This window comes from Danio rerio, chromosome 13 (genome assembly GCF_052040795.2).
Source record: "Danio rerio strain M-AB ecotype USA chromosome 13, GRCz13ab, whole genome shotgun sequence".
Classification (NCBI taxonomy): domain Eukaryota; kingdom Metazoa; phylum Chordata; class Actinopteri; order Cypriniformes; family Danionidae; genus Danio; species Danio rerio.
The window spans coordinates 37,847,339-37,875,000 of record NC_141033.1 but is presented as its reverse complement, the minus strand read 5'-3'; the positions used below and the strand labels follow the sequence as shown (position 1 = coordinate 37,875,000).

Sequence of the window (27,662 nt, the reverse complement as noted above, 5' to 3'; positions counted from 1 at the left end):
TGAAAACATTCACCACTTCAACAATTCATTCAGTTTTTAAAATGCAACAATGTCAAATATGCTTTAAATATTTTATTATTACAGATAGTATCAACAAAATATGTATGACCAGTGCTCAAAAAGGCTGTATCAGTCCTTTGGTCCAAACTTGATGTTTCATCAGAGCCATTTGAAAGTTCAATATATCGTCACTCATAGTTTTCTTCTGAATGCATAGTTTTCTTCTGAAATTACATTTTAAACAACTTGGCGTGCAAATCTTTCACTTCTGGTGTTTCCTTGGTCCTCCATATCAAACGCAGCAGTTTAAATGAAGGTACAAATGCTGTAAACTTGTGTGAAAACAAACTGGAGCTAGGAAATCTCATCAAGCATGTCCTGTGAATGAAGTGCTTCCCAGCCACAGGATGACCTTTTTATCCATGACGATGTAGCAGCTGCTGATCGCTCGTCTGGTGGTTCCTGATGCACTGATATACTGTAGGGTGATGCTCATCTAAGAACTCTTCAAGACTCCAGCATGACTAAGAAAAATGTTTGAAAACAAATTGCAATCAAATTCTTTGATATATTTAAAAGAACATTTAAAGTAAATAAAACATTCAAGAAATCTAAACTAATCTTTTGAAAATCTTCATGATGATCCACAACTTGACTCTCCCAGCTGTTTGAGGTGACAGGATATGGAAAAGTAGAAAAAAACACATACATCACTGTTGGAATCTCCAAAAACAATTAGGTTAATCACTATGACTAGAACTAGAAAAACAGGCAGCTGTCTGTCCAGAATCCTGAATTTAACACAACACTTGGAGCAAAATTTAGAGGAGCTTAAAATCTTTTATATCATTTAGTGATGCTGACGTCCCCAAAATATTGGCCACAGTGTAAAAAATATTCATAAACTTACAGTTTTCTGTAAGCGTGTGCGTGCATGTGTGTGTGCGCGTGTGTGTGTGTGTGTTTGTGCGTGCGTGTTTCTTTACCAGATTACACTTGTTAGGCCCTTTCAGGTCCAGTATTGACGCCACCTTTCCTGGAGTCTAGCAGATGTTTCAGGTCCAAATATAATCTAAAATATTAGAATAAGCAGAAGAGGAAACGTGCAAAGCAAAGAGCAATACATTATTTAAGTAAAAGTTCACCCACAATACAAAACTTATCACATTCATGTCATTTGTTATTCTCTAATGCTCTAATACCCTCTTAGCTTATTGTGAAACAAATACAGAACTTTATCAAACATACCTTCATTATTATCACCACATATGACCAAGAAGGTGTGCTTGGTCATTTCACCAAGTCTGGAAATACACCATCCGTCTCTAATCAGCCACCGTCACAGGGTCTTGTGTTATTGTATAGAGAACTGTGGCTGTTAAAAAAGAACAACACATTAGTATCAAACACATATGCATAACCTTCAGATAAAAAAGAGAGATAAACATCACAAATTATACCTCACACTTTTTCAGATATCTTTTGATTCAGATGTTGATTATTGATAATAAATCTAAAACTCAAACCTGTATCATCATTAGGCTGCTCAAATATGAATCAGTTGATTAATTTTACAGACAGGTGGCTGTTTACAACGCACTAAATTGTCTTTAATAAAAAGGAAATGTTGTGTACAGTACATGCTAAGTTTAGCCTATAGTTTTAAGCACAATATCATGTGGGAGAAAAAGCTTGACTAAGATGTTCCTGACTACAGAAATAGCCTAACTTACTAACGTCAGACATCCCGAGTTGGGAAAAGTCATTTTCGGGGGATACAGAGTTGATTTGCGGGAGGTAGCGGGAGAGATGGGTACCTAAAGAGCAATGGGATGAGTCGCGCGCGACGTACCTAAAGAGCGGTGGGGGTGACTTGCGCGCGACGTACTTGAAGAACTGGGAGGGATGCGGTGGATAGGGGTGTGCAAAGTGTTTAATGACCGGGCGGGAGACGCGCGATTTCCATGAGATTATCATTCATTTGCGGGCATCTACTTGGGCATCTGGGAGTCTCTGTGCATTTGCGGGATAACGTTAACGTTAGTCCCGCAACTTCCGGGAGACTTCTGTAACGTCAAATGTCTGATAAAGTGCAAACGCGGTCATTTAAAGACATTAATGTTAACATTCCGACTTTAATGGTTGTCAACACTTAATATATTTCAAGCGTAACGTTAACTGTTACGTTATCACACGAGTCTATGGACTAACGTTAACGGTATATGGACGGCCACGAATGAACCAGTTTAAAAGGGCCACGGTGTTTAAAATAACCAAATTAACGTACACTAATAACAAACAATCATATGTTTCAGTCAGGAAGCCTTTTACAAGTAGGCATGTTCATTTACTCACCAGATATGTTTTAGAAACTCTCCAGAGCTCATGGAAACCATCCTGTGTTGCCGTTAGCATCCGGGCAGAGTAGGCTAGACTGCTCCGGGGATTCCCTCGCTAGTTTGCTTCGAATTAAAGGAGAAGTGACGATTTTATTTTACAGATGGGTAACAACGCATAAAATGGCATTAAGCGTGACAGAAATGTGTTGAACATGTACATTTGATGTTTTTATGCACTATGTATGCGTGAGCATATATAAAACATTCTTGAAAAGAAGTGAATAGTAATGCAGTTAAGCTAGATACACAAACGACCAAATGAACCGCAGAAGTTTAAAATTGTCACTCCATTCTAAAGTTATTAACTTAACAATATGTTTACAACTGTATTTCCTTAAAGAAAGTCAGTAAAATACCAACATTTAGGTAGTTTGACTCACCAGTTGCTGTTCTAAACCTCAGATGGAAAATGGCGTCTGGAAAATTCTTCAGTGACTGGGGCTGCATGAATTCCCGGATGTTGGAAATAACACCACCAAGTGTAGAAAACATAACTCCTTGATTTCGCACTGAATAAAATCAATTTTAACTCTTATTATATTCATTTATCAAAATCTAACTCTTTAACGTCAACACTTTACTCTGAAATGCTTCAACACCGAGAATTTAACTCTGATGAATTTGCTGTGTAGTTACTTTAAAGTGTTACCGCAAGATTTTGTCAGTGGTGGTTCTTTAGACAGCGCAGCTGATGATTGCAAATCAGACACAATGCTACAAGAGCACAAGCATTTCTGTCCAATAAATGTCTGACTTTAACACACGTGATTTGGTTTACAATTTCTGATTCACTTGCAAAAAGGGCAGTGTGAAATTGAATCACACCAAAAAAAAAAAACAAAAAAAAAAAAACTGATTGATAACTGAGATATTTGTAATCCAAAATCGAGAAAATTTATTTTCTCTACTAATAAATCTGTTCAGACAAAAGCTTATTTTTTAATGTAATAGAAGGGACATAAATCTCAACAATATAGGTCAGTTAATAATGGCAGAATTTTAATTTAAGGGTTTATAAGAAGAACATAGATAGTACAAATCAAACAAACAGAGATGATAGATCTTCATTATGTTCTGAAATGACAGAAACTGTGACAACAGTTTTCAGAACATTGTGAAGAAAACCTGGAGAGAAACTGACATGTTTTCGTGACAGAAAAACGAGGCTTCCTAGGTCTAACCCAAACACTGATAGCGATCACAAGTATGATGATATGATGACATGAGTGTTGTATTCAAGGGGGAAAAATGAGCTGCTTTTCCTCTCTGAGTGCTGTCTGACTGTGTGGCATCAGTCATACAAACAGCTGCCGGGTTTATCTCACCTTTTGCATTCATTTCCCAGAACCTCTGGCATACAAGGTCAACTACACCATCCCAGTATGTTCATTCTACATTCTCCAAGATGTCTGGCTAATGTACGGCAATAGTTGACATGCTGAGGTTTACTGATAGAGAGGTATCAGGGAATGCTTAAAATATGTCCACATGTTTTATCTTTAGAGGTGAACCTGGAACAAATTCTCATTCCTCGTGGCAGACCTGATGCTGAGATATTATTGATGAATTCACAAAAAAAAAAAAAAAAGCACACAGAGAGCTTATCACTACAAGCGTTGTATTTGGCATTGCTTATGAATCCTCTCTTATGTTTTCTTTCATTCCCACCTCTTTTTCCATTCACATCCATCTCTTGATGTTGTGGCTATGGAAACATTCATCTCGTACCAGCAGCTAATCAGCCTTAGTTAAAAAGAAATTCCCTATTTCTGGGAAATATTTGTTACTTTTAAAGTGGTTGTATCATGAACAATCAAAAATTTTTCATGCTGTATTGACTTAAAAGAGTTTGATATAAAATACAAATGTGGTTTAATGCTAGCGCTATTGTTGGGAACGTCTTGAGGAGCTAATGATAAGAGTTGGGAAGTTTATCAAATCTTCTGTTGTTCCTGGCTGCACAAAGCACCTCCGGCTCTGTGAATACTTCTGAAAGATTCCAAATTAAGAAACATTTTATTTTTTTTAAGTTCCAAAATCACTGAAAGCCAATTTTAGCCAGAAAAAAACTGTGCCTCTAATTTCACTCACAAATTTCATGTGGACAGCATCAATCTGTAATTCAAGGAGGAGATGGTTGGGCATAAATATTTATGTTTATAAATGTATTTAAAGTGATTTATAGATACAGTACATGTTAAAAGATTGACATTTGTGTAATTTAAAAAATGTTTTAATGACTTTTTTAGCCCCTAAAACCTAAATATAATGTCTGAACCAAAATAGGCACAGTGTCTCAGTGGTTAGCTTAACACTGTCGCTTCACAGCAAGAAGGTTACTGGTTCTAGTCCCAGCTGGGCTAGTTGGCACTTCTGTGTGGAGTTTGCATGGTCTCCCCGAGTTTGTGTAGGTTTCCTCTGTATGCTCCAGTTTCCCCCACGGTCCAAAGACTGTGTAAGTGAATTGGGTGAATTAAATTGGTCGTAGTGTATGTGTGTGCATGAATGAGTGTATATAGGGGTTTTCCAGTACTGGGTTTCAGCTGGAAGGCCATCCGCTGTGTAAAACATAAGTTGAAATAGTTGGTAGTTCATTCCACTGTGGTGACCTCTGAAATAGAGACTAAACAAAGAAAAATGAATGAATGATTGATACAAAATTTGAAAGAAAAACTCCTAATACTATGTGAAGCATTGCTAAATCTCTATATTTATTCCTGTAATGCAAAGTTCAACAATACTTCATTCTTTATAGTCAAAAATAAAATGATTATATTTATTTGTCATTAAAAATTATAATTATGGGTTAACTGTTATTAATAATAATAAATAATTATTATCAATGTTAAACATATTTAATAGAAGGTTCAAAAGAACAGCATTTATTTGAAATATAAATTATTTGTTTCTATTGTTACTTTTATAATTGAAATCCTGTTTGATGAACAAACACATTGGTTTCCATTAAAATGCCCAAAACCTTTAAATACTGGCATATCATGTTTTTTTTTTTTTAAACAATAATAATTATAAACTTAGCTTGCTCAGAAAAACAGCATGTTACAACATAGGCTTATTCTGAAAATGTAGCCCTATACACATTTCTGGAAATCACAAATTTAGACAAAAATATGTATGGCTGCATTTCGTTTTCTCTTTTTTTTTTTTTTTTTTTTTTAAACAAACGATACAGGGCGGATTGACGCCATTCCTTTTTGTGCTAGCAGCTGACTGCTTACCTCCATATGGATGGTAGCGAAGAATGGTTTCAGAAAGCACGTAAGACAAAAACAAAAGCTTTAAAATAAAATAAACAAGTAAATAATGGTAAGAATTTGGTAAAATCTGAAAATGTGGTAAAAATCAGGCGAGGGGTTTTCTTTTTCTGGATTGCTTTTTAAAACTGTCGGTTGGGTTTAGGGAAGTGGGTGGGTGGGCAGGTCAGTTGGTGCTTTTGACAACACTATTGGTTAGGTTTAGGGAAGGAGGAAGGGTGGGTCGGTCGACTAGTCAGTCAGTCAGTCAGTTGACTGCGGCCTCTGGTGGATTTATGTAAGAACAGCAGGCATGAATGACACTTACGAGAGAAATTTGTGATCTAAAAATGCATACACCGGCCTCTGGTGGATTCACGAAAACAAAAACTACAAAAGAGTGTAGCTTCTGGCACATATTTGGCACTCTCCAGAAATGTATATAGCGGGAGGTTTTTAGAATCTGTCTGGGTTGGCATATTTCATTGATTTCTGAAATGTCATTTGACATTGAAGACTAGACCAATAATGCAAAAAATATATATAAATAAAAATAAATAAATAAAACAGCTTTGCATCACAGAAATAAGTCATATTTTAAAATACATGACAACAGAATCCAGAAACAGAAATGAACATAAACATAAATAAAACATTACCATAAATCAAGTAAATGCAGCTAATATTTTTCCCTACAAACTTCAAACTTTTGAATGATGCATGTAGAGTATGTATATTTTCACTAATATATATAATTTGTGGTTTGGTGTAATATCCATTGCACTGTTATTAGTGTTATTATTACAAAAAATGCTGTCTATCTTGCATTAGAGACGGTGGAAAACAAATGCTGTTTGTCTTCTCAGTATCCATGCAGAGCCTCACCATGTCCCTCATATGTCACCGGCCAGCAAGGATGACGAAAGGCTTCTTACTCTCTTGTCAATGGTGGTTAGTGGCCCGGCCACATGAGAGCATTCCTGAAACCCTGCAGTCCCGCCACAAGCTCATATTTACTGTGTGTGGTAGAAGCTCCACACTGGAACCACAGAAAACACATGGCCCAAACATAAACTGCATTCACAGACATACAAACACGCATACACAATATGTGCAAATACGCACCATCAATACAGTCTATCATCACACCAACATGCATCTCTTGCATTTCGGTTTCAATCTTTCTTTTCCCTAAACAGACCCCATAAACCAGACCATATGGTGGAGGACTAGAGGTTTCAACGTTCCCAGTGCTAATGCAAACCGATCTGTGGTTTTGCAGTGTGTGAAAATAAAGATACAGATACTAAATTTGCAGTCTTGAACTTTGGCTTTATGCGGCCGACATGATCCAAAGGCAAAGCTGCTTTTCGTTTGTAGCCTGTGTACGATCATCAAAATGGCATTGACGACCTTGTCATGTGAAATTAGTACAAATCCCGGACTTAGGAAATTTAATTGACCCCGGTTTAATTGGGTTTAATCGCTTTCACAGAAAATTTCCTCTCCTTTACGATGGCTGTTGGCCGTGTTATGAGATGGACATCCTTTCACATAGAGCTTTCCTTCATATAGACTTCCCATTAGCAGCCAGTAATAAGTGTGGGGAGTCGTTGCTTTGATTGTGAAGTGTCTCAGTAGTTTTAGAGGTACTTGGCTATTATCATTCTCAGAGGTAACACGCAAGAGCCCCTTTTATGTCTTCGCTGAACTTTGGCCAGCTGGATGTGTTTAAGGAGGGTTATAATGTAACAGAGGTTCAAAAGACTTCACTACCTTCCATTTACCTCTCCTGCCGTTTGTGTTGTGTTCCTTTAATATGCTTCCATAGGGGTCTGGCTCTTATAAAAGCCAGATGGGTTAAGAAAAGAGTCAGGAAAGTGGAGATGAGAAGAAGAGAGAACATGGTTAAGAATGATTAAGATGGGGATTTTATTATGGCATGTGGCATCAAAATTAAATGAAGTCATGGTAACTTTGTCGCTTAAAAGAATAACACTTTAAATGTATTAGGCAATGCAAGTTTCATACTAACAAGGACAACTTACAGTTAATTCTGTTGGTTTGTGGTGTTAGTGAGCTGCTTAAAGTTAATTTAGATACTTATAAAAATATATATTTTATAAGATATTTTAGCAGTTTTCAGACTTATTATTGTCTTATGGTTATTTGGGATTATTTTTGATTATATATTTCTGTCAATGCATTTTTAGAGTAATTTTTTAAGTGTGTAAACATTATAAATAAACATTAATTATGTAATTTTTTATTTAAGGGCACATATTTTACTTCTTTTTCAAGATTTAAGATAAGCCTTTAGTGTCTCCAGAATGTGTCTGTAAAGTTTCATCTCAAAACACCCTTCAGATTATTTAATATACCGTTCAGAACATCAGAATTTTCTTCTCTGAACACAATGTAGCTGTTTTTGTGGCCTGTGCCTTTAATGCAGGTTCTCCCCACCTACCATTCCCACGTTCCTGTCAGAGTGTGCCTCAATCTCCTCCTCGGCCGTGTCAGATAAACAGCACAGTGACAGACATGAAGGAAGCAGATCTCACGCAACGTTACTACAGAAAGAACTTTCCCAATGATTATTTTATGTATTTGTTGTGGAGTTAATTCAATACTTTCTTCAATGATGAGTCACACACAATGTCATAACAAAGTTCACACACAAACACACACACACACACACACACACACACACACACACACACACACACACACACACAGAAGCGTTTAACTTTGCATTGTTTTTGCACGGCAAATTTGACATGATACACGTTAATATCCACTGCTGTATGGATATATGTTATGTTAATGTAAAAAATAAACCCGAATTATTGTCCACAAACTAAGATTGAAGTGTCTTCTTTTATAATTGTACTAACACCATTCGGCTGTGGTGATAAAGACAGTAAAATCGCTGTCATTCAATACAAACATACACTGTTGTAAAAACATTTTAAACCTGTAAATCTCATTCTTGATCACATTTGATTATGATTGATGATCACAGAGAGCTGAACAGATCTTTTAATCCCAGTTGTTTTGCGCCCGTCCTGTGCTGTTGATATGATTATACGTGTTACTACAAAGACATGTTAAAACGCGCTATCAATCAAATCTATGGGCAGAAAAACTGCACTACTATGTCTCATTGCGGTGGGCCACAAAATAGAAGGGATTTGGATCCTATTTTAACGTCACAAAAAAAAGACTTACTGTCTTTATATCACTCTAATATGACAGTGGACACACTATACCTTCACACAGTTCTGTCCAAACCGTTTAATATCACACACTTCTTGCTTGACATAACATGACTTGACACGTAACTTGACACAGCCAGAACATTAAAATCTACTTTTTACTAATTAGTATTTACTTGGAGTTAGTTTGTTCCTATTTTGTTCCTTTTTGGGGACAGTTTACAAGAACAGTTGTGACCACTATACCAATTGAGCGCAAAATCTAGGCTTTCCAATTTTTATGTTGGTTATGTGAATTTTCTCCCAAAGAAAATTGATTGCAGAAAGAAAATGATCCTGTTTTTGCATGAGGAATATCACTAATGTATCAACACATCTAACATGCACCATTACAATTGAGTTGGATCACTGTGCTGCATAAATGTTGTTTTCTTAAAGTGATAGTTCACCTTAATATTGGCTGTTAATTTACTCATGTATTCTAAAAATAAAAATATATAGTATATATAGTTAGTTAAATATAGTTTATCTGTGATTCTTTGTGGTTTTTATTTTTAGTAGTTGTTACTTTGCTTTATTTTAAATATTCAAGGACCACTGTTTCTGCAAAAAAACAATCCAAAAAAAAAAACCTTAACCATTTCGTGATTGATTTCGATAAATCCACTGCAAGTTACTCTAGCTAGAATCATTCATTCGTTCATTTTCTTTTTTAACTTAGTCCCTTCATTAATCTGGGGTCGCCACAGCGGATTGAACCACCAACTTATCCAGCACACTCATTCAAACTCATACACTACGGAGAATTTAGACTACCCAATTTACCTGTACCGTCTTTGGACCGTGGGGGAAACCGGAGCACCTGGAGAAAACCCACGCGAATGCAGATAGAACATGCAAACTCCTAGCTAGAATCTTTGTATCCAAATTTGACCACCTCCCTTCACAATGCAATCATGTTAGTAAATAATGTTCTCATGAGCCTTGCGTCACTAAACCATGTTTCCATTAAATTATGGTGGGATACTGTAAAATTTTACAGAGGTCTGGTGGTGTGACATGGGAGTGCCTGCTGTACCTCACCTCCATTATAAAACTCTGGACCAAGCTGCTTTAGTATTAAAAAAGTCATAATTAAATAAAAAAACCTCAATTTCTTTTCCACCAGAAAACAGCATGTCTGCATGAAAAAGAACAAGAAAGCAGGACAGAGATATGGAACGAACTGGCTCCCAGAGCACTTGAGTGGAACCACTAATACTCGCTGGCCCTCCAACACGGCCTAGTGTTTCAGCCAAAACCCCACTCTAAGGCAGAGAGGGCCACCAATAGAGTCATAACCATTCTGTTTCTCTTTTTCCTGGTTTACAGGCAAACAGGGTTATGTCATTCAGACTGAGAGGCCCCTATGTGCAGCTGCAAAGGTTACAGAATCTACATTTAGTTACAAACGGTGTTGACATAAGTAGAACTGGCAACCACTTCCACTTGTTCCTCTTTCAGTCAGCTGTGGATGTACTGAGGTATTTTGTGACTGTTTTTAAAGGAATTGGCATCTTTTACTCACTATCATGTTATTCTAAAGTTAACAATACAGTGTGACTTCCTTTTTTTGTTAAGATACAGGATTTCAGTAGTTTGGATTGAAAACAAATTCTCATTACCAATTTCAGTAGCAACTAGTGAAAGTGCTGGGTTATTACTACCAAAGCTTTGCAATGAGTAATTAAGCATTAGGAAAATGCCAAACTCTTTACTAAAACTCCTATGTTTATGAATTGCCACAACAAATCCATCTTAAAGGGATAGTTCAATCAAAAATGAAAATTTAGCAAATGTTTACTTACCATTGACTTGAAAACAAATACCATGGAAGCCAATGGTTACAGATTTCTAACATTCTTCAAATATCTTCTTTTGGTTCAACAGAATAAAGCACTTAAATTTGTTTGGAACAAGTAATGGGTTAGTAGATAATGGCAGAATTTTCATTCTTGCATGAACTACTCCTTTAACTAGGGCCTTTCAAATGATGGGTTTCACTTCCAGTTTGGGGAACGTCCATTGAAAAGGACTGAAACAAATCATTGCAAATAACAAGGCTGTACATTGGGCTTTGCGCCTTATTTTTTTTCTATCATGAAAATAAAGTTATGCTTGACTTATTGTTTTTATGAAAGTTATTTCATATGCATAGCAGGCTTTCACAAAACAAAGAAAACAAAGAAAATAAAACTTTTATTGTTTTTTTGGCTTAGTACTGATAGGTTTCACACAAAAATAGTTTTTCCTCTCCAACAGTTAATTTTTGTGTTGTATATCAGCGTAAACGCATGTTAGACAAACGTGTTTAATTGTTACTCTCGTGCCGTATGTCTTTTGAAGCGTCACACCCATGAGCACCGCGTTTTTTAGATGGTTGAAAGATCTTCAACTTTTACACACAGAGCAGCTCATTGCTGTCTGGTCCGAAAGCAGTGGACCAATCAGAAGAGGTGGGGCAATCATTGCAAGCTTCTGTTTACAGTAGAAAGTTGTCATGTTTATTTGCTGTTATATGATGGTGGATGAGGCGCTTATTGTGGCTTTGTCTAGAATATCATGAGTTATAGGATATATCTTCATGTGCTTATCATAACCTATTGTTTTCCTGTTTTTAATTGATTCATTATTGTCAGTATCACATTACGTTCATAATATCTTATCTCATGGAGTTTGCGCTGTGCTGCGCTTTTTTTAAACCCATTCCTGAGCACTGCAATTCGCATTTTTAGAAGCAAAGATGCATTCGGTGTCCACTAAGGTTTTTTCACTGCAGAAATGCGAACCCTGTTCTTTTTTGCTTCTTTGTCAGTGGAATTGCAGTGCTTTGACAACACCAACAGTGCAGATAGGCACAGAGAGGAGTTTTAAGCTCAGTAGTAAGTACTCTGCATTTTTTTAAAAGCTCCAAAAGCTGAAAAAGTGCTAACAGATGAGCGTTTTTAGAACAATACTTGCGTGTCTACATTGCAAAAAATGCTTCTGTGGACACGCGTCCTGACCTGAGTGTTGGAAGCGCCACGTTTTTTTACACACCAGCAGAAGACTTTTTAAATTATTTGAAGTGCTCACAGCTGAGAATTTTTAGAAGAAGACTGGCATTATCAGATGTGCAAAAACACTTCGGTGGACACACGCCATACTTTACAAAAGCTTTGAATGTGGCTCAGTCAGAAACAAGAATGTGTGGAACTATAGTTTAACTGTTTTTTTTATTTTGTTTAATAATTTTAATAAATGTATGTTACTGATAACATAATCATAATATGATAATTATAATGTTGAAATAAATATAAATTTTCTGAACAGGCCTAATCATGATGACCATTCACATTCCATATGTGGAAAAAAAAGTACCTTTAAGACTAAAGCAGGTCGCCATGCATTTTATATTTCTAAACATAGGTTTCTATTAGGGTACACACACCGGCGCCGCAAGTCAGCGGCTGTCGGTGGCGCCCAGCCACGATTCAGGAGACAAATTTTATTTTTCTGCCGCGCCACAGAGAACCATCTGATTAGTTTCCTTTTAAATACCATGCAAATGTGTGCGTCTGGTGTGTTATGCTTTCAACTGTTATGTGCGGCCATGTTCATCATGACAATAGGAAGCCCAGACATGTTCTCTGACATGCTCAATGGCTCAAATTCAATGTGAAGAGACACATTGAAGCTGTTACATACAGTAAAGTACACGATGCTAGAAAAGGCTGGGCCTCTGGTTTAAAGCAGATATGCTGTTGTCTGGTCAGACAATGCCCTGAAGTAAGATGGATCTCCTTTAATCGCCAAGCCTAACAGACCTGAAAGCTAGAAGAATGAAGACTGAAGAAGCGACTGTAGACTTCAGGAGAGGGAGTGAGAAGGAGAAAGTGTGCTGTGTATTTATTCAGGTGTGTTCCTGAATTTGGCAAGTGTGCTACAACAATATTGAAAACAGGCTGCTGAGCTTCATGGACAACCTGAACGTGTGGATGATGTTTCAGTCAAATCTTCGAAGCTCTACCACATCTCTAAAACATTTTGAAACGCAAGTCATGGAAAGCCTGGTGATTCGAATCAGTGCCTCACGACAGTACAGTCTTTAATTTTTTGCAGCAAATGCCAAACTTTGCTCTTAATCATGAGTTTGTTTGGGAATTGAATTTGTCTTTAAATATTTACATGTATGCATTCGGCAGATGCTTTTATCCAGAGCGAATAATTAATGAGAAACATAACAAGAGGTTTATTGAAAAATGAAAATTGACGTTATTTACTCACCCTCACATGAACTGCACTTAAAAGAGTTTTGAAGAGAACTTAATGCTTTCTTTATGAATTGGACTGATTTGATCAACTTGTTTCAAAAACGATCAGTAAATTATGACGTGAAGGGACTTTCCATCTAGAAATTATGTCAGCTGTTGTTTTAAACCTCATGTTGTTCCAAACCTGTATTTGTTTGTTCTTTTGTGTAGCACAGTATATGTTTAGAAGAATGTTGGTGATCATGCAGTTTTGTTTCAATTAACTTCTATTGTATCATCTTTAATGTCCTGCAGATGAAAGGAAGTCATGCAGGTTTAGAGTGACATGAGAGTTTGCTCTTTTAGTTTTTATCTGTAACCAAAAATCGGTCTAGAATTGGAATACGGCATACAAGCAGGACCTAAAATAAATGGTACTAGATAAGCACCAATAGTATGTAAATGGGAATGAATGAGCATATTGAACTGCCTGTTTCCAGTGAGCAGCTCACAATAACCGTGTTGAATATTTACAAACACTCAATCACAGCAAATGATACATCTCTGTTTTTATTTGCTAATAATTTCGAATTACAATATGCATCAAACAAATTTGTAAGTTTGACATAGGTTTATACTGTATATGTTATGATCACTAGAAATCTAGTGGTTGCAGATCACCGGAGAACTACAAATCTGCCACTTTACCAAACTACACATCCCATCACACCTGGCACTCACACACCAGTTCTAGATCACCCCTTGATTTCACACACACAGCTGCAGATCATTCTCACTGATTACTTGAACTATTTAAGCACCACAGAGACATTAGCTGCGTCCCAAATCGCATACTTATGCACTATTCTACGCCATTTTGTAGTATAAATAGTGTAAGTAGTGCGTTCACACTGAAAACACTAAAAATAATAAGAGCACTTCAATTACCCGGATGATGCACTCATTCAGCCGCTAAAATGAAGTGTGGAATGATGGACACTTCACGCACTCAACGACCGCAGGTTTGCTTACGTAGCGGAAGGGGCGGAGCTATCGGACGCACATGTTGAATAACTTTATTTATTTTGGATGGTGAAAGCAAAATTCTCCTACGAGAGTGATTATAGCGCCTCCCTATGGTGAATGCGGCAATACTCACGGCAGGTTTTATTTGATAGTTTGGTCATTTATTTCAATGATTTGGCAACCGTCAAACGTCATCAGGGAAACGGTTTGAATTTCCGCTTAGTAAAAAAACATTAGTGTGCCATTTGGGACAACACTACATACATATACTTTCCTGTTGAGTGTGTAAGTGCATAAGTACATAGTGCATGAGTGCATAGTGTGCCATTTGGGACGCAGCTATTCATTCCTTGCTCAGTATTCTGTAACAGTAGGGACACTGACAACGGAGTTGAGAGTCCGAATGCAGTTTATTTACAACTTAGTCAGGCAATGGTCAAAAGAGGAGCAAACAGTATCATGGGGGGAATCCAAGTGCGGGGCAAAGTGAGGTTTTATAAAACACAGAAACAGTCTAAGCAAATGTGTCGAAGCTCTAAAACACTTTGAAACCTGTCTCTGGCCTTGTGGTCGTTTTTATGTATTGCTCTGGAACTGCTTCAGCAAAGGAATAGTTTTAGTGAAACGTGAGAGTTCCAGACTAGCATGCAGAGAGAATGAGTTCGAATCCAGGGAGATGCAGCTGTAGATGTAAGTTTTTTAAATGCTCTGTTCTTGTAACATGGTTTGTTTTAATAATATGCTTGTTAAAAATAAAATTGTTTAATAATAATTTGTGTGAATAAATATGCCTTGCTGTGGTCATAAAAATGTGACATTAATAACTACATCAACTCATAATTTCAGAGTATTTGTACAAGGCGTGATTCAAATCCGGGCCATTTGCAGCACAGTTACTCTGTGCACACGCACAGTCCACTAAGCTACATTACATAGACATTTTTTCGAACCCTGTCAGTAAAACGCAGATTTGTCAGGTCTCGAAACCCTAGTAACATGACCTGGTGCTTTAAAACACTTTAGTCACATGGTCTGGGTGTTTCGAATCATCTTAGTCACGTGACCTAGGTGTTATGGATCATGCTTCAGTACAGTGTTTCGAAACACTTGCGCCTTGGGATCTTGACACTGTGTCATAAAGTCAGTTTCCTGTCAGCTATGCCTAGGTAATCCAAAAGCGTAGTCGTGGTCACAGGCAAAGAGGTCAGTGCAGGTGGCAAAAGTATAAGCAATTTAACAAGACAAAGGATCAAAAAGCACTGCAAGGCTAGACAAAAATAACACTTTCTAATGTTACAGGTGAACAAGACTCAGCAGTGCGATTGAAAATGAGAGATGTGATTATAGTCCAGGTTCATTGATTATGAGTTTCAGCAGTGTGCGAGTGTCCAGATTATTTTCAGCTGTAGTGGGTGTTGATTGGTGAGCATCATGGTAGTTGTAGTTCATGTGGTGGCTGATCTGTACTTCTCCAGCAATCTGCATAGGCCTAGATCGCTGGTGATCATTACAGTATATCTGCTGTCAAAAGAGAGGATTCCCATTTGTGTTCAGATTTAAAAAAATGTATGTATTAAAAATAATTAAATATCTTTTCAAATTTTACTTAAATATATTAAAATAAACAAATAGAAAAATAGAAATTAAATTAGAAATAACTGTATTATTTTTTATTTATGGCTGAAAGGTTTTCTCAGAGTTGCCTGCCATTGAAACAAATGGCAGAAAGTTTCATTGGATATATCACAAGCTTCTATAATGCTTTCAATTTTCAAAGTTGTTGAAGATAGAAATGTTCTTAACACAGAAGAAATGAAGTCATTGTCGTTGAAAATGACACACAGTAAAGCTGAACAAATAATGACTGAATATTTTTGGATCCACCATTGATTTAATTGTACACCTGAGTAACCATTCCACTATTTTTAGCCACTTACAGATAATTTACAACTTTGAGACCTTTAAGATAGACCATTGCCTTGATTCCAAGTTCCACAATTGTAAATGAAGTCAACTGAACCCATAAATATCTTGTACTGTAATAAGTTTTGTCTTGCTCAGCATCAGCTCTTAATATTGGGATCTCTGCAGTGGGGGATACAGCTGTTTAATAGTCATACAGAATGCCACATTTTATCCAGTGACATCATTCTCTGGATGAAACTTCAATCGCCCGAGGTCTGTGGAGTTGCATGCCCCACACAATGCGATTGCAGTGTGCCAATGAAAATACATGTTTGTTCTGCTTCTCCTCAGAGCTATCCAGAACATTACCTATGCTTTTGGATAGAAGTTTTCCAGGAGACGTTTTTCCAGGAGGTCTTGCTTTTAAAAAGGAAGCACAAGGAGTGTCGCATACTCGCTTTAGTGTGTGAAGAAGTCTCTCGTGGCCAAATAAGCATATGCAGCAGTTGCTAACGGTGCATATATATATATATATATATATATATATATATATATATATATATATATATATATATATATATATATATATAATATACAGTATCTCGCCTTTCATGACAATGTTGATTCATTAGTTTCTTTGATTGATAAAGACATTGTATTTTTTAAATAACCCTGAGATTTCTGACTTCACCCAGTTGAGATGGAATGTGGAGATGACAGACTGGGTCAGGGTGTGTCTTCATATTGAGACATGTCTGTGTGTGGGACGAAATGTGTGAGTAAGGCCATGTCTTCTGTCTGGTCCTTGATGAGGACGTCTGCTGGTATGTAGGCCTTGTCTCATGGGCTGTTCATGGGCTTTCTATAAGAGCCTGGAACACTGCCAACGAGAGAGCAACAACATGTTTTTTTTATTTATTTCTGTTTGTTTATTGTAAAGCAGATTTATTCTAAAATGGGGGTCTCACTGTATACTGCTCTCTCATTGGCTGTTGGTCATCACTGGTGCATTTTTCAGCCAGAACACATTCACACAGCATGATTTCGATTCTCTCTGATTGCATCTTTGATCATTTGAGCATTGTGAACAAGCAACAATTTGCCTCTGATTTTGGCCATTTGCTGGCGATTTCACAACTTGTCAGTGAGAGAGAATTAGAGCTAAATTTGTGCAGATTGTACTTTGCATTATACACATCTGAGCACATTTTTTCCTGGGACAGTTGTTCACTGACATTAAAGGTACAGTAGAACCAATACAATCTCACTGCAATTAGTAACTTTTTGATTTAGTGGCTAATTCGTATGAATTTTTACAATCTCATTCATACAATTTAGTACAATTTAATACAATTTAGTACTATTTAGTACGATTTGCTCATACCCCAATGACGGTTGAGTTTAGGGGCGGGGTTGGGTGCCATGCCTCCTTTTTAAAATCATACATTTTTGTACAACTAAACTTGGACGAATTCGCCACTATACTGACAAAACGTAAAATACTCAGGTTTCCTCGTGAGATCAGGCTGGTAGAACCCAAGACCCCATATGTCATTGATAAAAAAACACAAAAACAAACAAACAAACAAACAAAAAACAGTGGAACACAATGCTAAACATGTTGCTATTGCTTATGTTTCATTCATTCATTTATTCAAGAAGCTTTTTTTCGCTAAACTTTAAGGTTTTGTTCCTATATCGGACAGCTTGTATTTAATTACAAAATTGTATACATTTGAAAATTAGTTTACTTCTGGCAGCAGCTGTAGCACATTGCATAATTATTTGTTGGACCACCAACTGTTTTTTCTCTCTTTGCACAGTGCACAATCCCTGCATCTCCCCAAACATTTCTCCTTAATATATATTTTTCTTTTTGCCCTTTAGCTCAGCAAACAGACCATTTGAATGGCAAATTATTTAAGTGCTTTTTGCTGGGTATACCATTTCCAGTCTCACACATATACTTGTGGTATCTCATTATCAATTTAAGAGACCTTTTGTAACTGTTCAAAGCATATGATTATGAGGCTCATAATTGGTTGTCTGTTGTTAAGCGCAACACTGCAGTCATCCACAATGAACACATCTGACACTGCAATTGAAGGTTAACAGCACAAAAAGTGGTGCAATCTCTGCTCTAGAGTAGAGTTTGTGCAAAAACCACTGTCAATCTCAAATGTTTACAAATTTCCTAGCATTCAGTTCTGAATTGCTAACCCTGTTGTCTCAAGTACGGTCAGAATTTAGATTCTTTAATGTGTGCAGTTGGCTAGAAGGCCGCATTAGTTCTCTCCGGTCCAAATTGACTCTGACGTTAGGGAGGATATTCCTCATCTGTTGGCCATTGTTGAAGATAATGGGAGCCATATTACATCAACACTACATCATAGGCAGCCTTTGACCCCATCTCATTTCCAGTGATGCCGCTCCGTGGCACTCCCAAGACGGCAATCATGCGTAAAGCTCAGTGGGATATACTTTCACCCCAAAACCAGCTCAGAGTTGGCAGAGGCCTCTCACATGAATGAAGAATGGATTCAAAAATTGGGTCAAAAGCAGAGGATTTGAGGTGGACACACTCAATGCAAAAATATACCACATGTTAGGAACTCAGGGCAACTTAGTTGGAAAGCTTTGTTAAACACGGGCATTGCCGTTGTGTCTGCGACCATGTGCTTTTATGGCACCAGAGTCTGTAGAGGCTTTACTCAATGGTCTGTGTAATCTATCAAATGACTTATGTCAGCCATAACCGAGGCTCTTGCGGATATTGGCTCGCTCGCTTTCCTTCCAGACTGGAAACTGTGGAACTGTCGATCTGTTTTGTATTTTTTTCCTTAACGAGGCATGTTTACAAGGTTTGTTTACAATGATATAATCAAAGCGCTGCTGCAATACAGAGAGACTTCGCCCTGTCTGTGGTCGGCTGTGGTTATCGTATGTAGATTTTGCAAGCCACACTGGAATTCCAATAGGTCAGGCTTATAAGCTGCCAAATAATTTTCGTCGGATCTATTTCACTTAATAGTCTTGAAGATATCTGAGTAAAATCACAACATCTGTAAACGGAAACAGAGATTGGTATTAAAATTTTCCACATAAAATATTTCTGTAGCGCAACCGATAGAACATGCCGCTAAGGTCATAGGTTCTGTTCCAAGAAATTGCAGTGATGAAAATTTAGACTTTATCACAAGGATTATTAAACGGTTTATACAATAGACATTTGATTTTATTATATTAACTCTCTGTCTCTAAGCTATATTGCACTGAATAGTGCATGAATTCTGCACTCTTAAAAGATTTATCATTTATTCAGCTGCCTCTCTTTAAACATTTACTTAAAAGCATGTAAACATTAAATCAAATTTGCTCATTCTAGCTTAGCCCACTGGAATACCTGATTCTGATTAATAAGTTGCAGCAGTTTGAATAAAATAAACAAAAAAGTGATTATGCTTTACTTCATTTGATTTAGATTTTCTCAAACAATAAATTCCAAATAAAGTAAACTTAAAAGTTCAAGCTTTACTTTCTACAAAGTAAATTAAGTGTTAATGTATCATCTTCATTTTAGTTGAAAAAATGTTTGTTTAAAGAATTATCTCACCATTGTGTGTGTGTGTGTGTGTGTGTGTGTGTGTGTGTGTGTGTGTGTGTGTGTGTGTGTGTGTGTGTGTGTGTGTGTGTGTGTGTGTGTGTGTGTGTGTGTACTATCATATTTAATTTCCTACCTTATTGGAGAAGCAGCAGGAGGTTAATCTGCCATTCCAAGTCTTTCATGCAGAGAAACCACCTCAGGCCTTTGGATAATTATGCATTTAGACATTAATATCCAAACACGTCTTTATATAAGTTCAGTATTGTTGTTGCAGATGAAATGTAACACAGAAAATGTGATTTAAATATGTTCCAGTATGCTAGATATAAATAAACAGTTATAAAAACATCTTTACCGAGGCCTCTCTTACATCCATCTTGTTTGTAGTTTATTTACATTTTTCAACCACGTTTGTAGTTCTAATCAAATTCATGCCCAACATGCTTTGTACTGTGGGCAATATCAGTGGTTAGAGTATGGACAGTTCTACACTTTTACACTTTTTTACAATTTTACCGGGAATAGTAAACCATCGGGGAACCTTGGGCATACACTTTTCAACATACTACGTTCTGAAACATGTTAATTCTATTTTCAAATACTGTTTAGGACGGATAGTAAGCAAATTGGGAATCACCAATAGTCAAGACGATCTGCTGCAATTCAAACTGAGCATCAGAATGGGGAAGAAAGGTGATTTAAGTGACTTTGAACATGGCATGGTTTGTGCCAGACGGGCTGGTCTGAGTATTTCAGAAACTGCAGATCTACTGGGATTTTTACGCGTAACCATCTCTAAGGTTTACAGAGAATGGAACAAATAAGAGAAAATATCCAGTGAGCGGCAGTTCTGTGGGTGCACATGCTTTGTTAATGCCAGAGATCATCAACATCAATAAGCATCCTCATGGTCATCGGCCAAGTCTGTTAATTAAAGGTTATTTTGTTGCAAACTTTTTTTTTTTATCGCAAACACAATAGGTTTGCCTCAAAAGACCTCAAAATTGTTATTAAATTCAAATTATTAAATTATTTTGTTCTCCCATAATTTTTGTTTACGCACTGTCAAATCATCCCTATAGTGTAAACACAAAGCACTGTGTTTTCACCTTGGAGGTCTCTGTTAGTTATTAGCATTTACTGAGTACAGAGAAAGCAAGACCTCAAAGAGTTGTATTTTTACCCCCCATACCGCAAAACTTGTTAGTTGTGTTAGACGGTGTCTATAATGGTTTAAGCACCAGGGGCCTCCAAAAGAGCCGCTTTGCTGTTAATTAGAGGGCAGTGATTTAGCCCCGTGGAGAGGCAGGCCACCAGTGCACTCACTTCCCCTCATCTTCACACTCGGAGCGATGGTGAGTCAGTACTGACTCCATGGCCAGTGCCAGACAGGAAGCCCCGTATACCCTGCATCCATGCCATCATTTGCCAACGATTCACTGTGTGATTTCAGGTAGAACTAATTAAGGGAAACTCCTGCTGAACTTGTTTGATCACAGTGTGTATTTGCACCTTTTCTAGGTTTCTGTCAGGGGTGTTGCTACAATAAAGCTCTACTGGGCACAGGTCCCCCTTTACTCTTATCATCTTTCTATCTTTTCCCTTTGTTTTGTTTTGCCTTTAAAATAGAAAGATGCTGGGTTCATAACACCATTGTTGGACTGTCTGAAGGACATTAAATCTTGGTTGGCACTAAATATTTTAATGTGCAGTGAAGAAAAGACAGAAGTGATGCTATTTGGATCCTGGGGAACTCAGGATTGTCTATTTCTTGGTGTGTTAAAGCTTTTTGTGAAACCTAATGTTAAAAACCTGGGTGTTATTATGGATAGTGACTTCAAACTGGATAAACAGATCAATTCAGTAATTGAAGCTATTTTTTTTCTAGTCGAGGCAATTGTTTCAATTCAATTCACCTTTGTTTGTATAGCACCTTTACAATTTAGATTGTCAAAGCAGCTTCACATTGAAGATCATAGTAAATTGAAACAATGTCAGTCCAGTTTCAGTGTTTAAGTTCAGTTCTGTTTAGCTTAGTTCAGTGTGGTTTAAAAAGTGTCCAAACACTGAAGAGCAAATTCATCGATACGCAGCTCTACAGATTCCGAACCATGCAAGCCAGTGGTGACAGCGGCGAGGAAAAAACCTCACCAATTGGCAAAAGTGAAGGATTAAAAAACCAAACATCTTGTGCAGAGCTGCAGTCTAGGCGCCGTAGGCTGGAGAATGCTGGACCTCAGCGAAGACTCGTCTGTCCCTGGAGCATCACAGGAATCAGTCTCATGCTCTCCACTCCTCCATGACCGCCACAGCTGCTGCTCAGTATACGGCCTGGTCCAGGAATATAGAAACCTTGGGATCATCTCGTCACTGGTCTTGGATCGAATCAGTGGTGCTGCATAGTCTGAGGGCCTCGGGATGAGTATCACTAGGTGTAAATAGAGAATTAAGAGAATAATTAGCGTAGCTGCTGTTCATAGTGTATACAAACGAGATGCAAAAAGCCTGGATGGAGCACATTCATGTCTCATACTGCTAAGTGATGCACTGAGCGTATGCTTTGCTAAAAACATTTAATCTCATTCATCTAGTTTTGAATTGCGAGTGTGTCTGAGCCTCGTACATTATAAGGAAGGCTGTTTCAGAGTTTAGGAGCCATAAATGAGAAGGTTTAAGGTACTACACTTCCTAATCTGCAATTGCATCTCTGAATATCACTCTAACTGTACCCAAAAAAAAAAAAAAAAAAAAAAAACTAATACTACTAATACTTCCCTTCTTAGACTTTACAGACCTGAAACTTGCCTATAGCACGTATTCATTGTTGCTCTTAGTTGTGTAAATTGCTTCCTTGTCCTCATTTGTAAGTCGCTTTGGATAAAAGCGTCTGCTAAATGACTAAATGTAAATGTAAATGTACTTCCAGAATCCCTGAGTTTTGAGATCTCTAAAGAGCGGGTTGCATTGTAGCGAAACAGCAGGTTGGTTAGATAAACAGGAGCTAGATTATTTAAAGCTTTATAGGCAAGATGCAATATTTTAAAATTAATACGAAACGATCATATTTTCTTTTAATATCCAAATGTTTATTTTTGTCTTTTAATGAATTTGAAAGGGTTATACATATTTTTATCTCGACTCGGCTAGATTATTTTAATCCCCTCAATGTGGGTTTTAGCCATACCTCCATTACTCATCTGCAGAGAATGGTACTGCTCGTTTGCTGACTGGGACACGCAAACGGGAGCACATTACATCCATATTGGCTTCCTGTACAGTTTAGGATACATTTTACGATTCTAATTTTAGTGTTTAAATGCCTAAATGGACTAGCACCAAAATACTTGTCTTTATTAATCCAATTTAAACTCCATCAAGGGCTCTTAGATGTGCTGATTAGCTACTTTTGGCTGTTCCACGCTCAAGGTTAAAAACCAGAGGGACCGTGCCATTGCAGTGGTGGGCCCTAAACTCTGGAATAATTTGCCTCTACATGTTAGGCATGCCAAAACCCTTTCTGTTTTTAAATCTAGTCTTAAAAACCATTTTAACTCTTTGGCTTTTAATACCATATTAGAGTCATGTGTCTGTTGTATTTGTCCTTTGTTTTAGATGGTGTATTTGGTAAGCACTTGTTGTTTTTTAAAGCGCTTTATTAATAGACATTGACTTGACATGACTTTTTTATGAGTGAGCCCTTGGTGTTTCGAACTCATGTTTTCCTAATGATCTAATTCTATAAATTAGGCGCATCTGAAATGTAAGCGGGCGGCGTGGTGGTGCAGTGGGTAGTGTTGTCGCCTCACAGCAAGAAGGTCGCTGGTTAGAGCCTCGGCTGAGTCAGTTGGCATTTCTGTGTAGAGTTTGCATGCTCTCCCCGTGTTCGCGTGGGGTTCCTCAGGGTGCTCCAGTTTCCCCCGTAAGTTCAAAGACATGCGCTATAGGTGAATTTGGTAAACTAAATTGTCCGTAGTGTATGTGTGAATGAGTGTATGGGTGTTTCCCAGTGATGGGTTGCAGCTGGAAGGGCATCCGCTGCATAAAACATTGCTGGATAGGTTGGTGGTTCATTCCGCTGTGGTGACCCCTGAAAAATAAGGGACTAAGCTGAAAATGAATGAATAAATAAATGAAATGTAAGCTTGAGAATTATTTCTAAAAAAATAATAGAAAACAATCCTGTAACTCAAAGCTTTTACTGGGGCACAGCTAACTTTTGGCAAAAAACAAGTGCTCCATTAAATGAGGCCTAGCAACACCACTGGTTTCTTCACATGTTTGGATAAAAAGGTTCAATTATAGGCACAATAAGTAAGATTTTTCCGAGGACAAATGTCATTTAACTGCACCACTCAAGACTAAAGCAAATGTGAAGATGCTGGACTTTTGCACTGTGTACAGGTGTAGTAACGAGCAAGCAAAGAAAACAAAAATAGAACATTTAAGATTTCATTATTTACGGATTTGTAAGTTATGAACTTTTGTGCTCAACAGTTCACGTTATTGATGATAATACAGTCTATTACTGCACTGAACAAAAGGCAAAGCAGCATCAACTCACACTGGCTTTTGATAGTTTTATTGAATAAAACAAGAAAACAATGTAAATGAAATATGACAACTAGATACTGCAGTGCCAGAAACTTGTATTATTGTCGGCTAAGTGATTGAGTCATTTATAACGGGATTAATTCACAAACAATCACTTCCTCCTTTAGAATGAGAAGTGAAAGTAAGAGAGGGGTGTGTTTCGAGACATGGATTAGATCAAATTTAACAAATTTAACACGTCTAAAAATAAATAATTAATTCATTAAGTGAAGGTGCTTTGTCCAATATTTTTCATGTATTATCACGTAGAATCCACAAATCCATTTGTACAGAAATACCAAGACAGTTTGTTTGTAATACTTTGAATGCAAGAAAGTGCAATGCAAAATATGAGGTCACGCTTTATTTTGATGGTCCATTTGTTAAATTTAAGTTACATTGCACCTACATGCCAGCTAATTCTCATATTATAAGTAGACTGTTAGGTTGGGGTCAGTGTTGGTGTAAGTTGACATGTACTTGCAAAGATTCTTCAGTTAAATATCTGTTTAGCTGCAGTATCAACAGATATTAAGCAGACAGTCCACTAATACTCAAATGGACCATCAAAATAAAGTGTTACCAAATATGACAGGACAAGTCAGCTTTTGAATAAAAGGATTACACATGCGCATTTGCTGGACCAGCCTGAAACATACTCTTTTTAAAACTCCATTTGAGCAATGGGAACTTGCGAATTGCTGTGAGATTGTGTTGGAATAGCAGTTATATATATTTATCAAGTTTGACTAAGTGTTGGAGATATTAGCTGGATTATGCACAAAATAGTTGTTTCTTTTGCAAAAAATGGTCACTGAACTTTCTTTTCTTCAAAGGCACTTTGGTCATAAAAAGGGTTCACATACTTTCAAATGACTTGTAATGTACTTTCTCAAACATATCGGACTCGCACATCATAAATCTTCAACCATAATGCTCTCCCAAACACCTTTTCTAAAAATGGTTATCAAAAAATGTAATGATTTTGCACAAAACAGGTGGTTTACATGATTTCTCCCATCCCAGATGTGGCAGGGTATCACTGATGATTCACAGTCTGTCAGCATGCATTGATTTTAATCATTGCTATATGTTTTAGGACTTCCATATGTGTCCCGCGGACCTGCCTGTCCCTCTAACTGTGCTGTTTACGCTCCAGGAATAAGACAGCTTCAGATCCGAGTGCTCTGCCTCATCTCAACTGCTCCCACATTACTGTACAAGTAACTTTTAAAGGATTTCCTTGAGCCATCAGATGCAGGTGCTCTCCCAAGATCAAAAGAGACCCGAAGTAAGCCAGCTCAGATCGTCATCTCAAATAGCCTGGTTTTATCCCATCATGTACATTGTAAAAATGCTTTCTGTCTCCAGCTGTGATTTGAATCCGTTGAACATGAATTTCCTCCACATGTTCTTCTGGCTCACAGACCAGCTCTCTTGCGGATGCAGAGAATGACTGTCGCTTGACCTCCTTTCATCAAACGGACATGCGGCTGATTTCAGTTAGCATAGCAGTAACTGGAGTTTAAGTCATTATTTTTACATCACTTTAGCTATAAATTATATAGAGTAGATATCTTGTGTCTAAAATATAGAAGTACAGAAAGTTCAGTCACAAAATTCATAGATTTCTACAATTCAATTAACAGTTTAAAACCGAAACAAAAAAAATCAAAAATGCATCTTTATCCTCTCTCAAAGTTAATTTAATTATGCACATTTAATTCTGAAACTTTAAAAAGTGACTGCTGAACGTTTACCTTTGATTTGCAGTAGTAATAAATTAGGTATATATACAGTATATATATAATTTAATAGAAAAATAAACCTTTGAATACACTACCTGACAAAAAGTCTTGTTTCCTATCCAAGTTTTAGGAACAACAAATAATAACTTGACTTCTAGTTTATTATTTGGTATCAGAAGTGGCTTATCTGAAAGACTCTAGATTATAATTATTTTACAAAATAAAATATGATCATGCCTTTAGCATGCAGGTCGCACTTTTCTCAGACAAACGTCTTGTTCGTAACATAAATAATGTAGAGTATAGAATATAAAGTCACGGTGCAGTGGAAAAAGTATCTAATATTGTGTATGACTTCCACTAGCTTGGAGGACTGCATCCACACATCTCTGCAATAACTTATTATATAGTCATCTGGAATGGCAAAGAAAGCATTCTTGCAGGACTCCAATTCATCAAGATTCTTTGGATTCATCTTCAATTTCTTCTCCTTCATCTTACCCCAGACATGCTCAATAATGTTCATATCTGGTGACTGGGCTGGCCAATCCTGGAGCACCTTGACCGTCTTTGCTTTGAGGAACTTTAAGAAGGAGGCAGACGTATGAGAAGAAGCGCTATCCTGCTGAAGAATGTGCCCTCTCCTGTGGTTTGTAATGTAATGGGCAGCACAAATGTCTTGATACCTCAGGCTGTTGATGTTGCCATCCACTCTGCAGATCTCTCGCACGCCTCTAAACTGAATGTAACCCCAAACCATGATTTTTCCTTCACCAAACTTGACTGATATCTGTGAGAATTGTGAGTACTTGTGGGTTTTAAAAGGTCTTCTGCAGTATTTGTGATGATTGGGATGCAGTTAAACATCTTTCATAAAACATCTTTCATAAAAAGAAAAATCTACCTTCTGCCACTTTTCCAAATGATCAACTTGAAGTCAAGTTATTATTTGTTGCTCTAACAACTGGGATCGGCGACAAGACTTTTGTCAAGTAGTGAAGAAGTGTATATTGTTTTATTTTTATATATTATTATTATTTTTATAATTATATTATTATGTTATTAAGCTTTACTAAATATATTATATATGATTTTTATCATTATTTATTTTTATGACCTAAACATAAAGTAAAATGAGTGATGTACATTTCTTATTTTTATTTTTTGAAGAGGCACTTACTAAAGTCACACACTACAGTTCGCTCCAAAATCTAAAATCTAATTTGAAAATGTCCTTGACCTGTTTGCTGTAATGCAGGGTCACCAGTGGAAAGATGCAATTACGAATGAATTGCCTTCTTCCATCAAACCCACCAAGTGAGCCGTGGCAAATCCAGCAACTTGAACCCCTTGAGCAAACATAAAATTACAGCTTAGACTTTCTGTTGTACCCCGTTTCCATAGTTTCTCACAGTGCTTCATTGAAGAAACCTTTTTAACAAACTCAATAAATAAAGATTTAACTGTAGTGTATTTAGACCCAAGTCATGTCAAACCTATATGAAATCTGGACAGGAACTTGGAAATCTCTTCAACCTGGCATATTGGAGGGCACCCACTGCCAACCGTTGCATAGTCACACCCTGCTGACTGACTTTAACCACGATCGTCCTCTCCAGCGTTGATGTCAGCGTTTGGAGCTAAATGATG

At 37.1% G+C, this 27,662-nt stretch overlaps 1 protein-coding gene and 1 long non-coding RNA gene across 3 annotated transcripts in view; one reads left to right on the top strand and one right to left on the bottom strand.

Annotated features, from left to right (window-relative positions):
- The window catches only part of LOC137487338 (uncharacterized), a 3,194-nt gene extending 24 nt beyond the window's left edge, over positions 1–3,170 (bottom strand). The window contains exons 1-5 of the long non-coding RNA XR_015506226.1: positions 2,780–3,170; positions 2,356–2,462; positions 1,249–1,375; positions 987–1,072; positions 1–664 (exon numbers count right to left, since the gene is read on the bottom strand). The exon at positions 1–664 is cut by the window's left edge and continues 24 nt beyond it. This is a non-coding gene — a long non-coding RNA (uncharacterized LOC137487338). The remainder of the gene's footprint in view (positions 665–986; positions 1,073–1,248; positions 1,376–2,355; positions 2,463–2,779) is intronic.
- The window catches only part of LOC101882067 (uncharacterized), a 180,357-nt gene that overhangs the window by 45,184 nt on the left and 107,511 nt on the right, over positions 1–27,662 (top strand). The gene's annotated exons all lie outside the window — the stretch shown is intronic.